The sequence below is a fragment of the Peromyscus maniculatus genome, chromosome 5, assembly GCF_049852395.1.
Source record: "Peromyscus maniculatus bairdii isolate BWxNUB_F1_BW_parent chromosome 5, HU_Pman_BW_mat_3.1, whole genome shotgun sequence".
Lineage (NCBI taxonomy): Eukaryota > Metazoa > Chordata > Mammalia > Rodentia > Cricetidae > Peromyscus > Peromyscus maniculatus.
In genome coordinates this window covers 97,282,748-97,307,488 of record NC_134856.1, presented here as the reverse complement: position 1 = coordinate 97,307,488, position 24,741 = coordinate 97,282,748, and the positions used below count along the sequence as shown (strand labels likewise).

At 38.9% G+C, this 24,741-nt stretch overlaps 1 long non-coding RNA gene across 2 annotated transcripts in view; it reads right to left on the bottom strand.

The window, feature by feature from the left end:
* The window catches only part of LOC143273405 (uncharacterized), a 100,644-nt gene that overhangs the window by 42,193 nt on the left and 33,710 nt on the right, over positions 1-24,741 (bottom strand). For both annotated transcript variants that reach the window (XR_013051498.1, XR_013051497.1), the window contains exon 2: positions 18,700-18,785. This is a non-coding gene — a long non-coding RNA (uncharacterized LOC143273405). The remainder of the gene's footprint in view (positions 1-18,699; positions 18,786-24,741) is intronic.

The following is a 24,741-nucleotide window of genomic DNA, read 5'->3' as shown; positions in this document are numbered from 1 at the left end:
CTGCCATAGTCTGTGAATTCATATATGCATTAATCCTGTTGTATTTAGAAGGCCTTGTTTCCTTGGTGTCTTCCATACTCACTATCTCTTACATTCTTCCCACTTCCTCTTCCACAAAGTTCCCTGATTCCTGAGGTGAGGGACTCTGATGGAGACATCACATTTGGGACTGAGTGTTCCAGGATCTCTCATTGCACTTTTGTTTTCCAGTCATGCATCTCTGTATTTGTTTCCATCTATGGCAGGAGGAAGGTTCTCTGATGATGGCTGAGCAAGACACTGGTCTATGAGTATAGCAGACTATTGTTAAGGGTCATTTTATTGCTACATTTTTTTAGCAGGATAGTAGTATTTGATTTTCCCCTAGGCTCATGTTCTATCTAGTCTCAGGTTCCTGGTCACCCAAGCAGTGTCATGCATATGTTCCATCTCAAAGAGTGGACCTTAAATCTGATCAACTATTGGTTGGTTATTCCCACGGTTTTGCCATGATTGCCCCAGCTTATCATCCAAGTTTTGCCAAATATTATTTAACCAAAGATTAGTGTGAAGAATATGTATAGAACTCAAAAGCCAAACGTTAAGAAAATAAACAACCTTAATAAAAAATGGTCTAAGAAATGTTACAGAAAATTCTCCAAATTTGCCTAAAAACTTTCTTCTGGTTGACTCGCTTCTACAACACTGGATCCTGCACACTTCAATACTGACCTAACAGATAAGATACGACAACTGGTGTAGTGGTGGCACGACTGTTATGGGGTAACAAACAGCTTTGGAAAGACTTTTGATTGAACTGGAAGCCTATACGCTATACACTGCTGACACCTCATTTGAGGAATTGAGCTGGAACTGATCTGGAATCCTCCTCCCGGAGAACTAGCCGCCATGGTACCAAAAGGTGCTATGTAAATTTCCCAGGAAGAAAAGCAGTCGATTGTCCTACCTAACTGTCCTCCTGCCTATGAACGCTATGACCAGCATGACAAGATATCCTCAGAGGTTAATAGTTACACTTATATCCAGAAGTTAACCAAGAGCTGTCTTCCTGGATTTAACACCCACTCAATAAGAGGGAATTCATGTCTGATACTATAAACCCAGACAACTACCGGTGGTGAAGCCATAGAACCTAGAGGAGAGCCTACAGCTGCTACTTTCTTAAACCTGTGGCATTTTTCTCTGTATTGTAAACACTTAATTGTATACCCATGGGTAAGAGTAGCTCTTACCTCTCATCAAAGAAGCTTCATTTTGCAGAAGAGTCCTTTATACATAAAGTCATAACTCATCAAAATTCAGGGAAAGACTGACCATAGGGTGCCTAGCCTCAATTGATACATCTCCAAGAAAATTCCCACACCAAAGTCTTAAGAAATATCATGGAAATGGGTCAGAAATATTGTAAAAAGCCAAAGGACCAAGAAGTCTCCTGGGAAACTGTGCCATCTATGTAGGACAAGGAAGCTGCAGCTATGAAGTCTCAGTAGTGTGGCAGCCTAAACAAGACCTGAATTGACAACACCAATTAAAATGCCAATGTTGACTGCAGAAGTCCCACAAAGCACCACCCCTAGCTGAAAAGCTGTAGACAATAAATGACTGCTGAGGGAAGGATAATCAGTCTTTCTTAGGAAGAAGCTCCTGACAGGTTATCCTATTCCAAGTGGTCAGCCCTAAAAACATATACATATGAGCAACATCAAATGGACTCAGCAAGTTGCATTTATGTATTCATATGTATGTATATATGTAATAATAATAATTAAAGAAAATAGTAGAGATAATACATGAAAGTAGGAGAAAGGTTTAGAGGTAGAGGTAAGGAAACAATGGAAGGGGTCAGGATACTATAACATAGGATTGAAGATATTCAAAGTGTGTGTGTGTGTGTGTGTGTGTGTGTGTGTGTGTGTGTGTTGTGTGTGTGTTGTGGATATGTTGTGCTAAAAGATTTTTTTTAAAGGAATTTGATAGTGTGTTAGGAATATTTTAGTAAAATATAATAGTTGAGAGCAAGCAATGATTCAGGAAGAACTATTTCTCCCTGGGGAAGTCAGAGTCCTTACAATCATCCCCTGCAAGAGAGCCTAGTACCTCCTAACTCCAAAAGAGCATTAGCAATCAGAATAGGTCCCAGAATTCGCACCATCCAACTCTGACTTTAAGAATCATGTATATTTCTTTTACACATACAAGTTGATCAATTGCCTGTCTGCACAAATCCCAGAGACATGTTTAGTTTTTATTATATGTGTAGCACTGTCCACTTACTGATCTCAGAATTGTATTAAAAACAGTTCTTAGCAGTACTGTTTAAATTTATCTACATACATTTCATAAAGTCATGTCATTGGATGATCTGGGGTCTTTCTCCATGCCTATGTGCTGCACATGGCAAGCAGTATGATTTATATCCTGGTTAGCAGACTGCCATGAGTAGGCATGTTGATACTAGGCAAATTATTTAGATATATTCAGAATCTCACCCTTTCTTGCCAATGGATATTAAGCTTTCTCCAAGAGCTTTATGTACATGTCAAGATATTCTTTTCCTTAGAGAGATGCCAAAACCAGATTTGTCCTATTCCCACAAGGTTAAAGAAACCAGGGAGATGTCCTTTGCTTTTCTCCACTTCTTACTCTCAGAAAATAATTCATTTGCATCCACACAGTGACAGCTCTAGGCATGAACAAAGTGTTCCAAGGCAAGCCAATAAGCATTTAGATAATTGCTCATGATTGGATCAGTCTACTTAACGTACTCATAGGTATTTATGTTTAAACACTAATCTTGCTCAAAGGAAGACACACTTTCTAAATATTATGCTTAAAAAAAACATTTTATAGTAGTATAGCTTGCAAAATGTCAATGTTGTCTAGCAGGTTTAAAAAAAGGGAAAGAAAAAAAAATCCAGTATCTAAAATTTTCAAGGAAAGGTACAAATCAGCTCCTCCAATGATCTGTATTTGATTTTCTTTCTTGACATGAAGACAATTTGCCTATGAAAGGTGTTTTGTTTCATTGTAACTTTTCTTTTTCATCTGTCATGGATACAGCCACCAGCCCTTATACTAACACTGACTTCAATACATATCCAGGGTATATAGATAGGGGTAAAAGGGAGGCCAGAGTGAAAAATGCATGGAAACTATTCCAATGAAAATAATAGTCTTTAACTTTTCTCTTTTCTTTTTATTTTAGCTTAATTCTTTATGTTTTCCTTTAGAAGATTGCTTTGAGATCAGTAATGGCTCCACAGTGCTAAAGTTTCTCTTAAGTAAGTTGTCCCACTCAATCTACTATTTTTTGGGTTTAGTGCTACAAATTGAACCTAAGACCTCACACATACTAGGCAAGAGTACTACCCATGAACAACAGATAAAGGTCTTAAAAACATTTTTGAGGAAGGTTTATACTGAATTGACCAGTCCAGTTTTGAACTTACTATATAACCCAGACTGGCTTTAACTCCCAAGGAGTGGGACTACAGACCTGCTACACCAGGTCTAGGTGTAATCTGAGACTGCAACAAACTTTATTTACATTTTATAAAACATAACATTATTAAGTATGAATCATCCAAAATATATGAAAAAAGTACACTGAAAGAAATTTAAACCCACTAGCTTAGAAGATGGCAATTGTTCAGAAAATTATGTTTAGCACAATAATAATTAAAATTAAAATGTATTACTGGTATAAATTATCACATGGGAAAATTGGGGAGTTGTCTTTGAAAGTGACAGAGCCCACTCTGATCTTTAGGGAAGCTTTTCAACTCAGGAGTTAAAATTCCAGATGCTCACAATCACACAAAACTTCACTGTGTCAGTGACCTTTGGGCTCTTGTGTCATGAGTTTGGAGAATGAAATTCATGGACATTAGATGTTAAGTTTTAGAGAGAAATTTATTATAGATTAATGTGTGGGAGCATAAGAGAACAGAGCTCTTGGGCAGCAGAAGCAGGTGCCCCAGGAAATAGGGCACCATCAAGATGCTAATCTAGATGTCTTTTAAAGGATGAGGCAGAAACTGATGGGAGGCATGGGGAGGGAAGTGAGTGGTTCAGTCCAGTTGGTCCAAACACAAGGTGTCCAGGTAGCTCCTCTTAATTTCAGTCACTTCCTCGTATATAGCTTAACAGGCAGGAGAGAGATAACAAGGAACCAGAAACCAGAGCTCTTCTGGCCTCCATCAAGGACAGTCTTAGAAGGCTCCTTTGGGGTCCCTATCCTACCTGATCAGTTTCTAGCTATTGTTTTCACCAATAGTAACCTGTATAAGAAATGTAAAGGATCTGGACTAGCCAAAGCAATTTAGAAAAAGAGTTCTAAAGTTGAAGAGCTTACTCTATCTGAAGACAAGACTTATTGTAAAATTAGTAAAAGGATACGCATTCTAGAATTATAGGTTTTTTACAGTTTGAATGTTTGTGTGCTTGTTGCCTTTTCTATATTGAAACCTGATTCTAAATGTGATGGACTTTATAAATGGGGCCTTCAGAGGTGGCTAGGTCATGGGAGAAGAGCCTTCATGGATAGGAACGATGCCTATCTCACAAAGGAGATACTCAAATGACAAATTAACATATGAAGAGATACATAACATCAGTAGGCAAGATGACATTCTACATCATTCTCCCTAGAATGATAAAAAACAAAAACCATAATCCATCCCAGGTGGTGCTAAGGAGGTTACTCCAAATGTTGACAAGCAGGGAATCACCACTTCACAGACCGTCAAGAATACAGACTAAGTCTAGATTCTACTCTGGGCTATTTAAGGAGACCTTGCTTTAAAACAAAAATGTGAAAAGAGGTCTGGATGTAGCTCACTATTAGAACGCTGCCTACAATCTGCAAGGCCCTAAATTTAATCACTAATACCAGAAAACAAAAATAACAGTCAATATTAAGTGTTGGGGAATGTGTGGAACAGCCAGAGCTCTCAGATACTGTAGGTCAGAACATAACATGGTACAATGAATCACAAAATAGTTTCACAACTCGTTAACATAAATTTTTCATATAATCAGCAGCCCCACACCAATAATTTATTCAAAACAAATAAAACATTTATGTATATAAAATTTGTACAAAATATTGCCGAAAGTTTTGTAGTCATTAATGACCTGGATGTGATCAGTGTATAAACAGAGAGATTGTGGTATTATCTATACAATAGAATAGAGATGCTTCCTGACTTACATTAGTTTCACTTAAGATCTCTCAACTTCATCATAATAGAGAAGTGATTCACGTTCAATAACAGTTGCTCTTCAGAGTTTGAATTCGGATTTTGTCCTAGGTTGGTGACATGATGCAGACTCTTTATGTTGTGTTCTATGGTATGTTCCTGTGAATTGCAACATTCTCTACAAACTGAAACATTTCCCCCCAGAGAGAGTAGGAGGTAAACAAAACTTCACAAATGGTCCATATGTGTAGAACAAACACTTGCAAGATTCTTAGAGAGGGTTGACTACCCAATGTCTTTAAAGGAAGAGCTCTCACCTCAAAGGAGTAAGACATAGTTTATTCTGGAGCAAAATAGAAGTGATCAGGCTCAGTAGCATATACTTAGGTATCGACAAATGTAAGGTTCCCAGGAGGAGGCAGTTTGATGGAGATTTTGCAGTAGCAAAACAAAGAAAGTTATAAATCAAAGCATTTAAAAAACACATAGGTGAAAATATCAGAGACGCAGTGACAGGGAAATGAGGAGACCTCTTCTACAGGTCTCAGATGTCACCTGCTAGCCTTTCCATTTCTGGAGAATAGGAGTTTGTTAAGTTAATGCATTCTAAAGGTTTCATTTATTTATTTATCAGGATGTTAGGTCTGATACAAAGGAGTACAAGGGGTGGCTCTTTAGGGGGCTACAGATAATCCAAAAGAAATTATAATTAGACTGGGATCAGCAACATCTCAAACCCTCCATAGTTATCACAGCTTTTCTCAATCAACCTATGCAGTCAGCTTCTTTTCCAGAATTTTCATTCACAGTTCCCCATGTTGGACAAGCATCACATGATATATCTGTGAAAGTGAACATATTATTTACTAAATATTGTAAAGTCTCTTGTAGCTAGGAAGACCTATTCTCAATATCTGATGTGGATGGGATTGAGTAGTAGACAGGCCAGCAGTCTTCAGGAGCAAGAAACAGCTGGTAAAAACCATCAAGAAACTTCCTGGCCTTATTAAAACCATTAACTATCACTATCCAGATGGACTTTTTTTTTTTTCTTTCACCATCTGCCTCTGACATATTTTGGTTTTGGTTTCGGTTTTTTGAGACAGGGTTTCTCTGTGTAGTTTTGGAGCCTGTCCTGGAACTTACTCTTTAGACCAGGCTAGCCTCAAATTCGTAGAGATCCTCCTTCCTCCGCCTCCCAAGTACTGGAATTGAAGGCATGTGCCACTACCACCCAGCCTCTGATGTAACATTTATATGTAACATATAGTTGGATCCAAAATAAAATAATCTGTATTTAAAATAAAAATAATCAAGAATACAGTTTGGCCTGATAAAAGTGAAAGTAGTTTAGGAAAATAGGCATCTTAACCAAAGAAAAGACTCTCCGCATGTATCCTCATACTCCTTAAGCAGACCAATGAGATTTTTTTTTCTACTGTGTCTACAGTCATTTGTACTTTAAGGAACATTTTATTTGATGTTTGGAGTACCTGAAATTGTTCATTACCCTTTAATTCTAGTCTTTCTTTTGGCCAATTTGATTCCATAGCTATCACCTTATGTGAAGTGGCTAGCTCCAACTCTTAAGAAAGAATGATCTTGGGGTTGGGGATTTAGCTCAGTGGTAGAGCACTTGCCCAGCAAGTGCAAGGCCCTGGGTTTGGTCCTCAGCTCTGACGGAAAAAAAAAAAAGAATGATCTTCAATATTGAAATTATTGTAACTCTTATCTGTGGGTAGTAACTTGACCTGGCCTGTTATCTTGGGATTGCACCAGATCACAGTTTGTAAAAGCAAATAGATGGTTACACTGCAGAAGGAATCAGGTAGCAATACAATATCATTTTGAATTCCCTCTCAGTAGAGTCAACATTTTTCCTACGCCAAATAGTAGTTACAAAAGGAGTTTAAACAAGAGTCAAGACTTATGAGAACTTAGAATTCCATAGGTTCTATGGGCATAACAAAATCTTATTTCTCATTTCATGCTCAAAGAGGCATTTGGGACTCCAGTGGGAGTCATTTTGCAATACTCCAATCTGTTTCCCATTGGTAGAACACTAGAATTACTTAGTTTTTTCCCAATCCTAGTTAACTATACTATAGAATACTTTGAAGATTCATTTAATCAGGAAACATGAGTCCTTAAAGGACTTAAGTTACAAACTCTATTACTTTTAATAATTGAGGTTTCTTATAACGTTGGGGGGAAGGCTGAAGGGCAGGAGGAGGGAGGAGAGGGGGATCAATGGTTGGTATATAAAGTGAATAGAAAATTTCTTAATAATAAAAAAAGAAAAAAAGATTTCCACAAATTGTTAGTTCTGACCTCTGCACTATGAAACACTGTTCACTGCCCCAAAGCTACCTCTGAATTATCTGTATTTTCACTGTCTACAGTTCCTATCAAATTAAAGTATAGGCTCTTTACCATCTCTAAGTTTAGTGTAGGCAGAGTTTTTCTGTGTTTCAGCAGCCACTTCCCAAATAACCAACACAAAGTCTTAATATTAATTATAAACACTTGATAGCTCATGCTTGCTACTAACTAGCTTTTACAACTTAACCCATTTCTATTAATCCATGTGCTGCTCCAAGGCTGTGGCTTTTACCTCTGTCCCATTTTGTGTGTCCTACTTATTCTGTGTCTGACTGGTGACTCCAGACTCTGCACTCCTTCCCAGAATTCTCTTAGTCTGGCTCTCCCCCATAACTTTATCCTGTTCAGCTATTGGCCAGTCAGCTTCTTTATTAAGCTAATCACAGTGACAAATCTCAACAGAATAGAAAAGGATTATTCTACAGCATTTTAAAAACAGTCTTTTGTGTTGGTTCAATGTTTTTGATCCTTGTCTGAAACATGTCACTTTCACTTTAAAAAGTTTCTCATCCTTTCCCTTTTCTTGAAATAGCATCCCCTCTATATCTAGCTCTACTCTGTGTTTGACAGGTCTCTCTAACAGATCTCTCCTATGGAATAGAATTCTATTTATTTGAGTGGAGTCACGTGTTATCATCTTTGGGTTCATCTGATAAAGGGAGTAAGGCAGCAGGATGGGGAGAGTTGCAGAGTGCCAGGGAAACATTGGGAAACAGAAGCAGAAGAGAAGTGTCTCCTAAGAACTTAGGCTACTCCATGAGTAATGTGATGTTGTGATGGAATTTTAACAGAAGTTCTACAGAATGAGGCACATAAATGGTGACAAAGCCCAAGGTGACATCTTCTGCTATTTTCAGTAGATCAACAACGGCAGAGATGGCCCTCATGTAGAGAGGATGTCCTCTCTCTACTGGATTTAATTGCCGGAAGTATTTGAAGGGCCTGAGTCTTTTCCCATGTTTCTGAGTCAGTATGCCTGAATGGGTGCGCTCATTTTTCATGAATGAAAAGGAAGATGAGAAGATTATATTTTGGATGCCCAAGGTCAGGGGCCTGCTTTAAAGCAAGGGTCTTAATTGCTGCCTCTTCCTGCAGGCCTATTTGTATGGTATTGAGTTGGTCCCATTTAATCTTCCTCTATAGTGGATGAAAAATTAATGGATAGTTTGGAAACCAGTTTAGCCCTAAGAACACTTGTAATTGTTTTTTGTTTTGTGTTGTGTTGGGAATAGGAAAATCTCTAACAGCTGAGGTATGGTCAGGGTAAATCTCTAACAGCAGAGGTATGGTCAGGGTTTATGAGCGATCTGGAAGAAATTACTATGTGACCTAAGTATCTAACTTCCTCCTGGCAAAACTACATTTTATCCTTTGATATTTTATGGCCCTTTTTTACCTAGTTGTTGTAACAAGAATTTTCCTTGGTTTGAAATATCTGCATGTTTGCTTGGGTTTGAAGAGGAATTAGACTCCTACAGACACCCTTTGGTAAAGGAGGGCAATTCTCAATTCCAGTTTCCAGGGCTAAGTATGACATTCTGTAGCCATGTTGTTATGAAGGTCTCTGTCTAGCTGTAGTATTCAGATTAAAAGGCTGATTAATTTATCAATTCAGAGTTTGAAACATCCACAGTGTCAGGAACTTGGATCCAATAAGCCCCAGGCCTTTCTCTCACCTACAGGAAGCTAAGGGATGATTTGGGGAGTGGATAAGGAGTCTTTCTGGTTCTGAGAGAGCAGCCACTTCTGATAGAAACAGGCTTGCTTATGGGTTTATTGACTACAGCTAGGCAGACCCAGCCCAGTGAAAGAAAAGGAACTACACAAGAGCAACTTGGATTAAAAACTAGAAAATAGAATCTAGAGAGATGGTTCAGTCCTTAAGAATGTATAATGTGTGTACGTGCACACACACACACATGCTACATGTGAAAATTTTTATTTATGTGAATATGTTTATATGTTAATTTATGTTACATATGTGTGCACACTTATGTCTATATATGTATTTCTGGGGTTATACATATATGTATGCTAAATATGAATGTATGTATAATGTATATATTATGCATCTTCATACATTGTATATACTGTGTGTATGCTAGCCATTCAAATAGTGTTTGCACTTGCATTCAGAGAGAACATAAAATAATTCTCATTTTTGTGCAAATTGATCTTGGAATAGATACATACTAAGAACACAGTATGACTGAGCTAAAAACTTCAACTCAAGGAAAAAAGTATTTCTAAGGAAATTAGTCTTAACAGCTACTTTAAAAAATTTATTCGAGAGACCGGCCCCCAGCTCCCAGCCTGCCCCCGACTTCCCTTCTGGACCAAAGGTGAGTACCCGGGTCCAACCCGGACCCCATCCCTGGGCACCAGCCACTCCGCGTAGACCTGCCCAACTTGGCACCAGGTTCTGGCCACCGGGCAGCTCCCCTTCTAGCCCCACCGGGAGGGATCTCCTTTTCCAAGCCCCCCGGCAGCCCCTGCAATCTCCGCGCCCTGCCCCCACGCCCATCTGCCCGAGACCACAGCCACTTCCTGAGACTTAGAGACCGGCACCCAGCTCCCAGCCTGCCCCCTTCTTCCCTTCTGGTCCAGAGGTGAGTACCTGGGTCCAACCCGGACCCCATCCCTGGGCACCAGCCACTCCGGGAAGGCCTGCCCAACTTGGCACCAGGTTCTGGCCACCGGGCAGCTCCCCTTCTAGCCCCACCGGGAGGGATCCCCTTTTCCAAGCCCCCCGGCAGCCCCTGCAATCTCCGCGCCCTGCCCCCACGCCCATCTGCCTGAGACCACAGCCACTTCCTGAGACTTAGAGACCGGCCCCCAGCTCCCAGCCTGTCCCCGACTGCCATTCTGGACCAGAGCCTGCCCTGGACTTCCCTTCTGGACCAGAGAGTTGGACAAGAGAACTCCCTTTTGGACAAGAGAGAGAGTCTTCCTGAATCTGTCAGCTCTTTGTGAAACAAGTACACTGATAAGACCAAGAAGGAACCATAAGGACATGGGCAGACGTCAAGGCAGAAGTACATACAACAAAACGAAGAGCAATACAGCATCACCAGAACCTAGCCCGCCTCCAACATCTAGACCTGAACACCAAAAATTGGAAGAAGCAGAAGAAAGTAGTCTTATGAGTAACTTCATGAAGAAGGTAGAGGCTTGTGTAGAGGAAAAGACAAGAAAATTGGAAGAACGCTGTAAACAACTAGAGGAAAGGGCAAACAAATTCGAAGAAAACAATAAAGCCCTCCAAGAAAACAATAAAGCTCTCCAAGAAAACAATAAATTCCTGGAAGAAAACAATAAAGTCCTGCAAGAAAACAATAAAGCACTGAAAGAAAATCATGAAAAAGTAATGAAACAAACAAAGGAAACAGTCCAAGAACTGAAAAGGGAAATTGAAAAAATAAAGAAGACACAAACAGAGGGAATGCTGGAAATAGAAAACCTGAGTAAAAGATCGGGAACTTCAGATGCAAGTATAACCAACAGAATGCAAGAGATGGAAGAGAGGATTTCTGGCATTGAAGACACAGTAGAAGAAATAGTTTCATCAGTCGAAGGAAACACTAAAGCCAACAAAGTCATGAACCAAAATGTCCAAGAAATTTGGGACACCATGAAAAGACCAAACCTACGAATTATAGGGATAGAAGAAAGTGAAGAATACCAACTCAAAGGCACAGAAAATATATTCAACAAAATTATAGAAGAAAACTTTCCCAACTTAAAGAAGGAAATGCCTATGAAGATACAAGAAGCCTATAGGACACCAAACAGACTAGACCCCCAAAAAAAGTCCCCTCGACACATAATAATTAAACAACAGAATGTACAGAATAAAGAAAGAACATTAAGAGCAGCCAAGGAAAAAGGCCAAGTGACCTATAAAGGTAAACCCATCAGAATAACACCCAACTTCTCAATGGAGACTTTGAAAGCCAGAAGGACCTGGACAGATGTAATGCAGACACTAAGAGACCATGGATGTCAGCCCAGACTAATATACCCAGCAAAACTTTCAATCATCATAGACGGAAGGAACAAGACATTCGAAGACAAAGCCAGATTTAAACAATACCTATCCACAAACCCAGCCCTACAGAAAGCACTAGAAGGAAAATTCCAACCGAGGGAAGTCAGATACACACTTGAAAACACAGGCAATAGATAAAGCCACAACAGTAAACCCCAAAGAAGAGAAGTACACACACACTACCACCAAAAATAACAGGGATGAAGAATCACTGGTCATTAATATCCCTTAATATCAACGGACTTAATTCACCTATAAAAAGACATAGACTTACAGAATGGATATGAAAGCAGGACCCATCTTTCTGCTGCATACAAGAAACACATATCAAATTCAAAGACAGACACTACCTAAGAATAAAAGGCTGGGAAAAGACTTTTCAATCAAACGGTCTTAAGAAACAAGCAGGGGTAGCCATCCTGATATCCAACAAAATAGACTTCAAACTAAAATCAATCAAAAGAGATCAAGAAGGACATTACATCCTCGTCACAGGAAAGATCGACCAAGATGAAGTTTCAATTCTGAACATATATGCCCCAAACACAAGGGCACCCACATATGTAAAAGAAACATTACTAAAGCTTAAACCACATATAAAACCCCACACATTAATAGTGGGAGATCTCAACACCCCACTTTCACCACTGGACAGATCTCCCAAATGGAAACTTAACAGAGAAATAAAGGACTTAACTGATGTCATGACCCAATTGGACCTAATAGATATCTACAGAACATTCCATCCTAACAAGAAAGAATATACTTTCTTCTCAGCACCCCATGGAACTTTCTCTAAAATCGACCACATACTTGGCCACAAAGCAAATCTCAACAGATACAAAACAATCAGAATAACCTCCTGTGTTCTATCAGACCACCATGGTTTAAAGCTAGATTTCAACAACAACAAAAACTACAGAAAACCTACAATCTCATGGAAACTGAATAATACTCAACTGAATCACCAATGGGTTAAGGAAGAAATAAAGAAATAAATTAAAGACTTCCTAGAGATCAATGAAAATGAAGACACCACATACCCAAACTTATGGGACACTATGAAAGCAGTGCTAAGAGGGAAATTCATAGCACTAAATGCCCACATAAAGAAGTTGGAGAAATCCCACACTAGTGAATTAACAGCACATCTGAAAGCTCTAGAACAAGAAGAAGCAAAGTCTCCCAGGAAGAATAGACGCCAGGAAATTATCAAAGTGAGAGGTGAAATTAATAAATTAGAAACTAAGAGAATAATACAAAAAATTAATGAAACAAAGAGTTGGTTCTTTGAGAAAATCAACAAGATAGACAAGCCCTTATCCAAACTAACCAAAAGACAGAGAGAGAGAATCCAAATCAACAAAATCAGAAATGAAAAGGGGGACATAACAACAGACATTGAGGAAATCCAGAGAATTATAAGGTCATATTTCAAAAACCTCTACTCCACAAAACTGGAAAACCTAAAAGAAATGGACATTTTTCTGGATAGATACCACATACCTAAGTTAAATCAAGACCAGATAAACTATTTAAATAGTCCAATAACCCCTAAGGAAATAGAAACAGTCATTAAAGGTCTCCCAACCAAAAAAAGCCCAGGACCAGATGGTTTCAGCGCAGAATTCTACCAGATCTTCAAAGAAGAGTTAATACCAATACTCTCTAAATTGTTCCACATAATAGAAACAGAAGGAACATTACCAAACTCCTTCTATGAGGCTACAATTACCCTGATTCCTAAACCAAACAAGGATGCAACAAAGAAAGAGAACTACAGACCGATCTCCCTCATGAACATTGATGCAAAAATACTCAATAAAATACTGGCAAACAGACTCCAAGAACACATCAGAACAATTATCCACCATGATCAAGTAGGCTTCATCCCAGGGATGCAAGGGTGGTTCAACATACGAAAGTCCATTAATGTAATACACCATATAAACAAACTCAAAGAAAAAAACCACATGATCATCTCACTAGATGCAGAAAAGGCATTTGACAAAATCCAACACCCCTTCATGATAAAAGTCTTGGAGCGATCAGGAATACAGGGAACATACCTAAACATAATAAAGGCAATATATAGCAAACCAAGAGCCAACAACAAATTAAATGGAGAGAAACTCAAAGCAATCCCACTAAAATCAGGAACGAGACAAGGCTGTCCACTCTCCCCATACTTATTCAATATAGTACTTGAAGTTCTAGCCAGAGCAATAAGACAACATAAGGAGATTAAGGGGATTCAAATTGGAAAGGAAGAAGTCAAGCTTTCCCTATTTGCAGACGACATGATAGTATACTTGAGTGACCCCAAAGATTCCACCCAGGAATTGATAAAGCTTATAAACACCTTCAGCAACATAGCAGGATACAAGATCAACTCAAAAAAATCAGTAGCCCTCCTATATACAATGGACAAAGAAGCTGAGAAGGCAATTAGAGATACATCACCCTTTACAATAGCCAAAAATGACATAAAATACCTTGGGGTAACACTAACCAAGCAAGTGAAGGACCTATATGACAAGAACTTTAAGTCCATGAAAAAAGAAATTGAAGAAGATCTTAGAAAATGGAAAGATCTCCCATGCTCATGGATAGGCAGGGTTAACATAGTAAAAATGGCAATCTTACCAAAAGCAATTTACAGATTCAATGCAATCCCCATCAAAATACCAACACAATTCTTCACAGACCTGGAAAGAACAATACTCAACTTCATATGGAAAAACAAAAAACCCAGGATAGCTAAAAGAAACCTGTACAATAAAACAACTTCTGGAGGCATCACAATCCCCCACTTCAAGCTCTACTATAGAGCTACAGTAATAAAAACAACCTGGTATTGGCATAAAAACCGACAAGTGGACCAATGGAATCGAATTGAAGACCCTGACATTAACCCACACACCTATGGACATATAATTTTTGACAAAGAAGCCAAAAGTGTACAATGGAAAAAAGAAAGCATCTTCAACAAATGGTGCTGGCATAACTGGATATCAGCGTGTAGAAGGCTGCAAATAGATCCATATCTGTCACCGTGCACAAAACTTAAGTCCAAGTGGATCAAAGACCTCAACATAAATACAGCTACTCTGAACCTGCTAGAAGAGAAAGTAGGAAATAGTCTTGAACGCCTTGGCATAGGAGATCACTTCCTAAATATAACACCAGTAGCGCAGACACTGAGGCAATCAATCAATCAATGGGACCTCTTGAAACTGAGAAGCTTTTGTAGAGCAAAGGATACGGTCAACAAGGCAAAGCGACAGCCTACAGAATGGGAAAAGATCTTCACCAACCCCACATCTGACAGAGGACTGATATCCAGAATATATAAGGAACTCAAGAAATTAGACATCAAAAGGACCAACAGTCCAATTGAGAAATGGGCTTTAGAACTAAACAGAGAATTCTCAACAGAGGAATCCCAAATGGCTGAAAGACACTTAAGGAATTGCTCAACTTCCCTAATCATCAGGGAAATGCAAATCAAGACAACTCTGAGATACCACCTTACGCCTGTCAGAGTGGCTAAGATCAAAAACACTGAAGACACTTTATGCTGGAGAGGATGTGGAACTAGGGGAACTCTCCTCCACTGCTGGTGGGAATGCAAGCTTGTACAACCACTTTGGAAATCAATATGGCGCTTTCTTAGAAAATTGGGAATCAATCTCCCCCAAGATCCAGCTATACCACTCCTGGGCATATACCCAAGAAATGCTCAATCATACCACAAGAGCACTTGCTCAGCTATGTTCATATCAGCATTGTTTGTAGTAGCCAAAACCTGGAAACAACCTAGATGCCCTTCAACTGAAGAATGGATAAATAAATTGTGGCACATATACACAATGGAATACTACTCAGCAGAGAAAAACAATGACATCACACGGTTTGCAGGCAAATGGATGGATCTAGAAAAAATCATCCTGAGTGAGGTAACACAGACTCAGAAAGATAAATATGGTATGTACTCACTCATAGGAAGATGCTAGATGTGGAACAAGGATGACTGGACTGCTACTCACATCACCAGTGAGGCTACCTGGAAAACGGGACCCCAAAAAAAGACATGGAGAAATGGACGAGATCTACATGAACAGCCTGGTCATGAGTGGGAACAATGAAGGGCGACAGTCGAGGGAAAGAGAGTGGGAGATCCTAACTGGATCAAGAAAAGAGAGGGAGAACAAGGAATAGGAGACCATGAAGACCACATGAGAAGGTGAGAAGGGGAGGAAGCAGAGAGCTAGGGAGGCCCACGGAGATCCACAAAGATACCCCCACAAAAGACTGCTGGCAATGGTCGTGAGACGGCAGGAACTGACCTACTCTGGTGATGGGATGGCCAAACACCCAGATAGTGGTGCCATAAACCCCATCCAAGGACTGAGGAATCTGAAGGCAGACATCCACGGCTGGGCCCCTGGTGGAGCACTGGGAGTCTAATTAGTGAGAAAGAAGAGGGTTTATATGAGCGAGAATTGTTGAAGCCAAGATTGGATAAAGCACCGGGACAAATAACCAAATGAATGGAAGCACAGGATCTATGAACCAAAGGCTGAGGGGCCCCCAACTGGATCAGGCCACCTGAACGGGTGAGACAGTCATTTGGCTTGATCTGTTTGGGAGGCAGCTGTGCATTGGTGCCAGGTCCTGGGCTCGTTGCATGAGTTGGCTGTTTGAGTCCTGGGACTTATGCAGGGACACTTGGCTCCGTCTGGGAGGGGGGAATGGACCTGCCTGGACTGAGTCTACCAGGTCAACCCCAGTCCTCGGGGGAGACCTTGATCTGGAGGAGGTGGGAATGGGGGGTGGGCTGGGGGGAGGGGTGGGCGAGAGGGGGAGAACAGGGAAATCTGTGGCTATTATGTTCAACTGAATGGTGTTGTAAAATAATAATAATAAAAAAAATGAGAAAAGCAAAAAAAAGAAAATGGCTCAAAAAAAATTTATTCAATGTTCATAATAACAAAATATGCTGTTATTTTACAAACAATTTTTCATATTGGCACAGAAGTTTTTCCTAAACATTTGGCTACTAATTACCCACTCAAAAAAATTCTAGTAATTATTTCCTTCCCAATTTTGTCAGTAACCTCATTCCCAATGCAACTAGTGATCTTCCCAAGTTAGTCAGAGATGTCCTTAAATGTAGTCTGCAATCTCCTTCCCAATTCAGTAGTGATTTTTCCCCAATTCAGTAATCTTTTTCCCAATTCAATAGGAAATTTCCTTCCTAATTCAGTGGTCCTTTTCCGCTTAGTGATCCTTATAATTCAGTATATCTTCCTCAATGTAGTGATTGTCTTCCCAATTCGATGAATAATCTCTCTCTAATTCACTGATTGATCTCCTTCCAAATTCAGTGAATGAGTTTTAATTTATTGAATGATTGCCTTCCCCATTCAGTGTGATCTACTTCCCAATTCACTCAGTGAGCTCTTTCCTATTTCAGCAGTCTCCTTGTAAATTCAGTGAGTGACATCTTCCTGAAGTGAGTGATCATCCTCCAAATTCAGTCACTGATCTCCTTCCCAATTCAATCATTGAAATCCTTACAAAGTCAAGTCATAAATTTGCTTCCCAGTTCATTGATCTCCTTTCCATTAGATGAATGATTTCCTTCCAAATTCAACTAATAATCTCCTTTAATTGTCAGTGATTTTCCAACTCAAAAAATAATTGCCCCTGAATTCTTTTGGTGATCTGTTATATTTATCCCATTCCCCATTCAGCTGCTAACTCAATCAGTAATCTCTGCCCCAATTCAAAATATGAAGTATTTCCCAATGTAGTGAGTGATATTCTTCCTAACTCACTCAGAGATCACATTCCCAACTCAGTAAGTACCCTGCTTAATAGAGTTAATGATCTCCTTTCAAAATCAGTGAGTAATGTACTTCCTAGTTCAGCCACTGATGTCCTTCCAAATTCAGTCTGTGAACTTCTTCCCAATTCACTCAGTAATCTTCCCATTTTACTGATCTCCTATTTGATAGAGTTCATCAGTTTTTCCACTGAAAATCAATTAAATATATATTTCACAAATCAGTCAATAATTACCTTCTGAATATTTACTGTGATTGATTTCCCAATCTAGTTATTAATCTCCTTGGAAATTCAGTTAGTGATCTCCTTTCCAATTGTTATCTCTTTCTCAATTTAGTCTGTGATTTCTTTCCCAGTTCATCAGTTATCTCCTTCTGTGGTGGTTTGAATGATAAATATCCCCTATAGCCTCAAGCATTTGAATATTTGATCCCCAGCTGTTTGCATTGTTTACATAGATTTAGGAAGTATGACCATGCTTCAGAAAGTATGTCACAGGGGCTGGGCTTTCAGAGTTTAAAGACTCACTAGATTTATAGTCACACTGGTGGTTCAGCATGTGAACTTTCAGCTTGCTGCTCTAGCCACCATAACTGCTTCCTGCTCCCTATACCCCACCATCATTGACTCTAACACTCTGGAACCATAAGCTCAAGCAAACTTTTTCTTCTATAAGTTGACTTGATGTTTTATCATAGCAATAGAAAATAATTAATACAGAATTTGGTACCAGAGAGTGAGCTGTTATTGTGATAAGCCTGACCATGTTGTATTTTGGAAGAATGTGGAAGACTTTGGAACTTTGAACTAGAAAGGCAAATGAACACTGTAATTAAGGCTTAGTGGATTGTCCTAGTAGGAACTTGGAAGATACTGCAAAAAGCAACACTGACTGTAGAGGCTCAGCTTAAGAAGTTTCAGAGGGATATAAGGAGCTTAAAGGGGGTTAAAGGATGTTTTCTGCCTTTGTCCTAAGAACTTGCCTAGGGCTAAATTAAAAAGTAATGTGTTAATTATTTTGGAAGAAGAGAATTCAAAACAGTTTAATAGTGACTCTGTCTCATGGTTATCAGTATCTTCTCTTATGCTTGTCTACAATAAAAAAAAGAGCAAATGGGAAGAAAGAAACAAAATGTTGTTTGGAAAGTACCAGCTCATTGGCAAACTTAATATTGCAGCTAAGACTTGTGTTAAAAGAAACAAGGAGATTAGTACCATTAAAGAATGGTGTTGTCCTCAGCACTGGAATAAAGGGAAGGATGTCCTCAAAGTAAGACCCCACGCAGATAAACTTCCAACTTCTGAAAGAGACCATAAAACATTTTATGCTCCTTAGAAATAAATGTAATCAAAAACCATTGCAAATGTTCCTCAAGGGACCACAGTCCATCTTAAGCTAAAAGTCACCATTTGACAATGTCATTCATATCATGCCAGTTTTACAGTCATAAAGGATGCATGAGGGGAAAGGGCATAAAATCTTCCTCTGCATTTTCAGAGAGCTGCTGAAGCCATTGAATGTGTGACAGAAAAGTCCATGCATGAAGGCCCTGAGAGAGTAAGAGGTACTGACAGACTACTTCACGAAGTTGTAAAACTAAAGCCTGAGTTGTGTTTGAGACCCCAAGATGCTACAGAAGTCTGATCCATGACAAACCTACCAAGGAAAGCTGCACACAGGAATTAGAGGTATGTTGTAAGCAGCAAAATGGAAGGGCAGAACCATCTATATCCTTTGACATCAAACATGAAGCTGAAGAATTTGGTATTTTCCCTACTGGATTTTGGTCTTGCTTTTGCCTAGTCTTCCTCATTATGCCCCCATCCCTCCTTTTTGTAATGGTAATGTATATTCTGTGTCATTATATGTTAAAAGTATGTAATTTGCTTTTTAATTTTATAAGAGCTAACGTGTTTACCTTAATTGTTCCAGTATTAATAAAAACTCAGGAGTCAGAGATAAAAACCTGACAAATCCAAAGAACAGCAGAGGAACAATTAGCTGACCCTGCTCTCCACATTTCCCAGATTGAAAAGCCTGTGAAACCTCTCTAAGGCCCTCCTTATCTCTTCCTGTACATCTCTATCTAACTCTCTCAGTCCTCCAACATATCTAATTTTCCAAATTCTGCAAAATAAAATACATCCATTTGCCAAATTTTGTTTCTTTAAGTACCCTTTGAGTTATTTCCTGCAGGCAGTGGAGGTTGGTTATACAAAGAACATGAAAGACATTTCCTTATATTACCTTTGTTTGTTGCCAAGTAATAGAAAATTCTTTCTTCAAACCTTTGCTATTAACGTTGTGTTTCTTTTGAAATTCTGAAGCTTCTAGCACATTTCCTACCAATTGCTGATCAATTCCATCATTACCTTATGCTAGTGCTACCATTACCTGGTAGACTCATATGGCACTTGATATGTGTTGCATACAAGGGATGATTTCTGTTTCTGAGCATTTTTTGTAATTGAATAAATAACAATGTTAATTATGAATGATCTGGAATAATTTCAATGGCTTCAATATGTAAAACAATACTTTATGCATATTGAGAGTCAATAACAACATTAATACCCTGAGAATAGCATATAGTTCTGACTTTTGAATGAAACCATAAGGGCTTTGAATTACTTTGTTTATTTTTCCTGACTTATAATCTGCCTTTCTTGATTTATTTGCATCAGTATAGAATGTAGGGGGTGGCTCCAGAAATTGTTGTTCCTTGTAAAATGTGAGGAAGGATCCAATTAATTCTTTTTGTAAACTGAAGTCTCTTCCTTTTGGGATATTTATTTCTAATCTCTCCTGAGAAATTACTGCAAGATCTTTGCCCATGTTTGTTCTCTTCCCGTAATGAGGCAATTTTAGTATTAGTAAAAGATACCACAATTTCTGTTGGGTCTATTCCTGTTAATTGACAAAGTCTCGGTTTTCTTTCAGAATCAGTTCAGAAAACTTTTCTGTGTAGGTCTTTAATTTTTTATTCTGTTTGTGTGGCAAAAATATACATTCTAAAATAGTATCTTCTCTGCATGAGAATACTGTGGGAAAATTCATAGAGGGTAAAATAACCAGAATGCAATCAAACTCTGGATCCAAATGATCTTCATGTGCATCCTGTAGTTTGCTCTCAGCATCAGCTGATAATTTTCTTGGACTATTTAAGTCCTTATCACCTTGTAAGGTTTTTAAATAAATTACTTAGCTCTTGAGTTGTTAATCCAATTGCAGGCCATAGATAGTTAATACCTCCAGGTAACTTTTTTAAATAATTGAGAATTCATAATTGATCTCTCCTGATTTGTACTTTGGTTTTACTGTGGTTGAATTTTTTGTGTACCTATCTTATATACAAGTAATTAATAGACTTTCCCCTTTATATTTTTTAGGAGCATTTGTAATCCCCAACAATGCAAAATTCTCTTTACTTCATCAAATGTTTTTCTAAGGTATCTGCATCTGAATCAGATAGTAATATATAATGGTAAATTATAGATTGAGGAAACTGTTTACAAATTATTTCCAATGGCTGTTGTAGAAAATATTGACACATAGTGGAGCTGTTTAACATCCTTTGTGGAAGAACTTTCCTCTGATACCTTTTAACAGGCTAGGAATTATAAGTAGGCAGTGTAAAGGAGGCAAATTTTCCTCTTTCCTGTTCTTGTAAAGGTATAGTTTTTAAAAAAAAGCAGTCTTTTAAATCAATCACTATAATAGACCATCCTTTAGGTAATAAAGAAGGCAAGGTAATTCCAGGCTGTAAAGAGCTCTTTGGCTGGAACATTTTATTGATAGCTCTCAAATCTGTTACCAAGCTGTTGGTACCTTTAAAAAATCAACAGCTGTTGTGCCTTGTTTATGTACAAACTGAATAGTCTGTGACTGTTCTTGATAATACCTTTTCATAATTTTCTCAGAAACATTTGGGGTTTTTTGTGGTTTTTGTTGGAGACTGAAGGAATGTTAATGTGTTTTCCATTGCTGTAATTAATCATGTCCCCCCATAAATTTATTGCTATGTTAGCCACATATGGCTTTAATTTTCCTATCTGTCCTTCTGTCCCTATACATTCAACCCACCTTCTACTTTGTTTTACCTGAGATAAAGTTCTAATCCCTAGAAGTTGGACATTTACCACCTGAAGAGGCCAATCTGGATGCCAAAATTTTGGAGAAAGTATTGTTACATCTTTTCCTATGTCTAGTAAATCTTCAATTACAATGCCATTCATTTGTATTTTTAGCTTTGCTCTTTGATCATTTATAGAAATTTGCCAAAATATTTGTTTTAAGGTCTCTCCTGAAAACTATTTTATTTACTGAAGCTGTTCTGTCATCCAGTGCTGTGGGATGGTCTGTAAGTCAAATTGCTCTGATTGGTCAATAAATAAAACACTGATTGGCCAGTGGCTAGGCAGGAAGTATAGGCGGGACTAACAGAGAGGAGAAAAGAAAGAACAGGAAGGTGGAAGGAGACACTGTCAGCCACTGCCATGACAAGCAGCATGTGAAGACGCTGGTAAGCCACGAGCCACGTGGCAAGGTATAGATTTATGGAAATGAATTAATTTAAGCTATAAGAACAGTTAGCAAGAAGCCTGTCATGACCATACAGTTTGTAAGCAATGTAAGTCTCTGTGTTTACTTGGTTGGGTCTGAGCGGCTGTGGGACTGGTGGTGACAAAGATTTGTCCTGACTGTGGGCAAGGCAGGAAAACTCTAGTTACAATCCAGAGCAGTATGGTTTTTAACAACAGTCATTAAGTCTTTTAATTGCTCTGTGGAGGAGTTTTCCCAATGCTGACATGGAATTACTAACCAAATTTGACATTAGGGCCTGTGAGAAGCCCCCCGCCCCCCAAGGCATTTCCTGATAGCAAAGGGTTACATTGCCCATCCCTTATTGATCTACATTCATTAGTCCAATGCCTGCCTTTGCCACACCTTCTGCATATTCCAGAAGGTTAGGGCCTTCTGTTTGGATTATCTCTAGAAAAAACATTGTTTCTAGAAACACCTTGCCTATAATCCCTTTTCAGATGACTTTGTTTGCCACAATTAAAACATCTAACTTTTTGATTTTTCTTAAAAGTTTTAGAAATCACTTCTCCTAGCAAAGTATCATCATAAATGTGAGATACAATATCAACTGTATTTTGGATCCATTTATTTATGGATGTTGAGTTTAAAGGCCTAATCATCCTTTTGTGTTCTGAATTAGCATTTTCAAAAGTCAAAGATTCAATTAATATTTGTCTATCTTCAGAATTTAATATTATTCTATTTACAGGTGAAGTCAGTTACTTTTAAAATCAGTGAAGGCTTCTTTTGGGCCTTGTGTAATTTTAGTTAATGACGCAGTCCTCTTTCCTGATTCTTCAACCCTGTCCCAGTCATTCAAAGCTGCTACTATACAGCATAGGACCAAGGTATGATCATAAAATCTAACTGTCTTTGCAAATCAGCATACTGCCCTTCACAGATAAACTGGTCTTGGGAAATTTCAATACCTCTAGCCCTACTGTGTTGTTCTATGACCCTAGCTTCCTCTCTCCACCATGTTTCCCATTGTAACTGAGTACCAGCTTTCAATATTTCTGTAACTAAATCTTTCCAGTCTTATGGGATAATTCAGCTCTGAGTTGCCCATTTAATATCTGCTTTACAAAGAGTTAATACATACCATATGAAATGACTACCTCCTTAAATCTCTTCAAATCTAACATTTCTATAGGATCCCAGTTAACTTCTGCATTCTTGTATGGTAACTGGGTAAATTAAGCTTGGTTTTCTAATAACCTTGGGGCTCTCCTCTTCAGTTTCATAATGCAATGGTGAAATAGGTTCTGCTCTAAATTCCTCAGTCTGTGTGTGAATAGTTTTCTTAGTTTCATTAGTAGGTTTTTCTAAAGATTGTATCTTATCAGTCAATTTTTCATATTTGGCACTGATATCAAACCACTCTTTTAAAGATAAAACATGAATTACCAAACTGGTAATAATTATAATTGACATGTCAATCCTAAATAAATTGATTTTCCCTTCATTTAAATTTTTCATTTTCAAACCATTCATAAAGGAACCATACAGAGACCTAACTCCCTGTGTTGTAATATTGCTTCCCATTCTTAACATAGGAAAAAATCTTTTTTTAAAAAAAAAATAATTTCCCCTTTAAGAATTCCCTGGTATTGGCCGGGCGGTGGTGGCGCACGCCTTTAATCCCAGCACTCGGGAGGCAGAGGCAGGTGGATCTCTGTGAGTTCGAGGCCAGCCTGGGCTACCAAGTGAGTTCCAGGAAAAGGTGCAAAGCTACACAGAGAAACCCTGTCTCGAAAAACCAAAAAAAAAAAAGAATTCCCTGGTATCTCACCAGATCTGCTGATGATGACAGCAAAGACAAAGATGAGGAGGTGGCAGTAGACTGTGGAGGGTGGTGATCAGGTAGTCATATTAGCTCTGTTTGGCCCAGGTACTTATGCCAAACTGCATAGGACAGGCCTGGGAGGGCAGTGGGGGGGGCATTCCAGGAGGCTGGGCTAGCTCTGCTGGGCCGAGGTGCTTGTGTCTGGCTGCACAGGAAGGGTGAGTGATAGGCCTGAGAAGTGGGTGCAAGGGGAAAACAAACAGGAGAGGCCGATGCATGAAGACAAAGGGGCCACCCAAATGACAGAGGCAGCTGCAGTGGGCTGCTAACACTGATGCTGCTAGGGAACCAGCCACCTGCAGTGTTTGAGGTTGGGAGCTGGTGGCAGCAAGAGTGTACTGCAAAGGGACTACAATGAGAAAGGCCCATGACTTCCTGGGAGGGTCTAGAGCAAAGGGGAGAAAGCCAGCCATGGTAGTAGTGGTTTAAAGCCATTCACTGGTTGCCAGATAATGCATTTACCTCTATTGTTCTAGTATTAATAAAAGCTAAGAAATTAAGATAAAAACTAATAAATTCAAAGAACAGCAGAGGAACAGTTGGCTGACCCTACTCTCTATGTTTCCCAGATCAAAAAGCCCATGAAACCTCTTCAAGCTCCTCCTTATCTCTTCCTGTACATCTCTATCTGACTCCCTTGCTCCTCCAACATATCTATGGTTAGTTCTGGTCAATGAATCACTGACTCTGCCCTCTGATTCAAGGTTTAACTTTACTGAAAGTCCTGGGGTGTCAGTGTGAACAAATATCCCATAACATAGGGGTTTACAATTAAAAGATTGTCTTAAGTCTTGGGAGAGATTTTGAATTTTTAAACAGTGTTGAG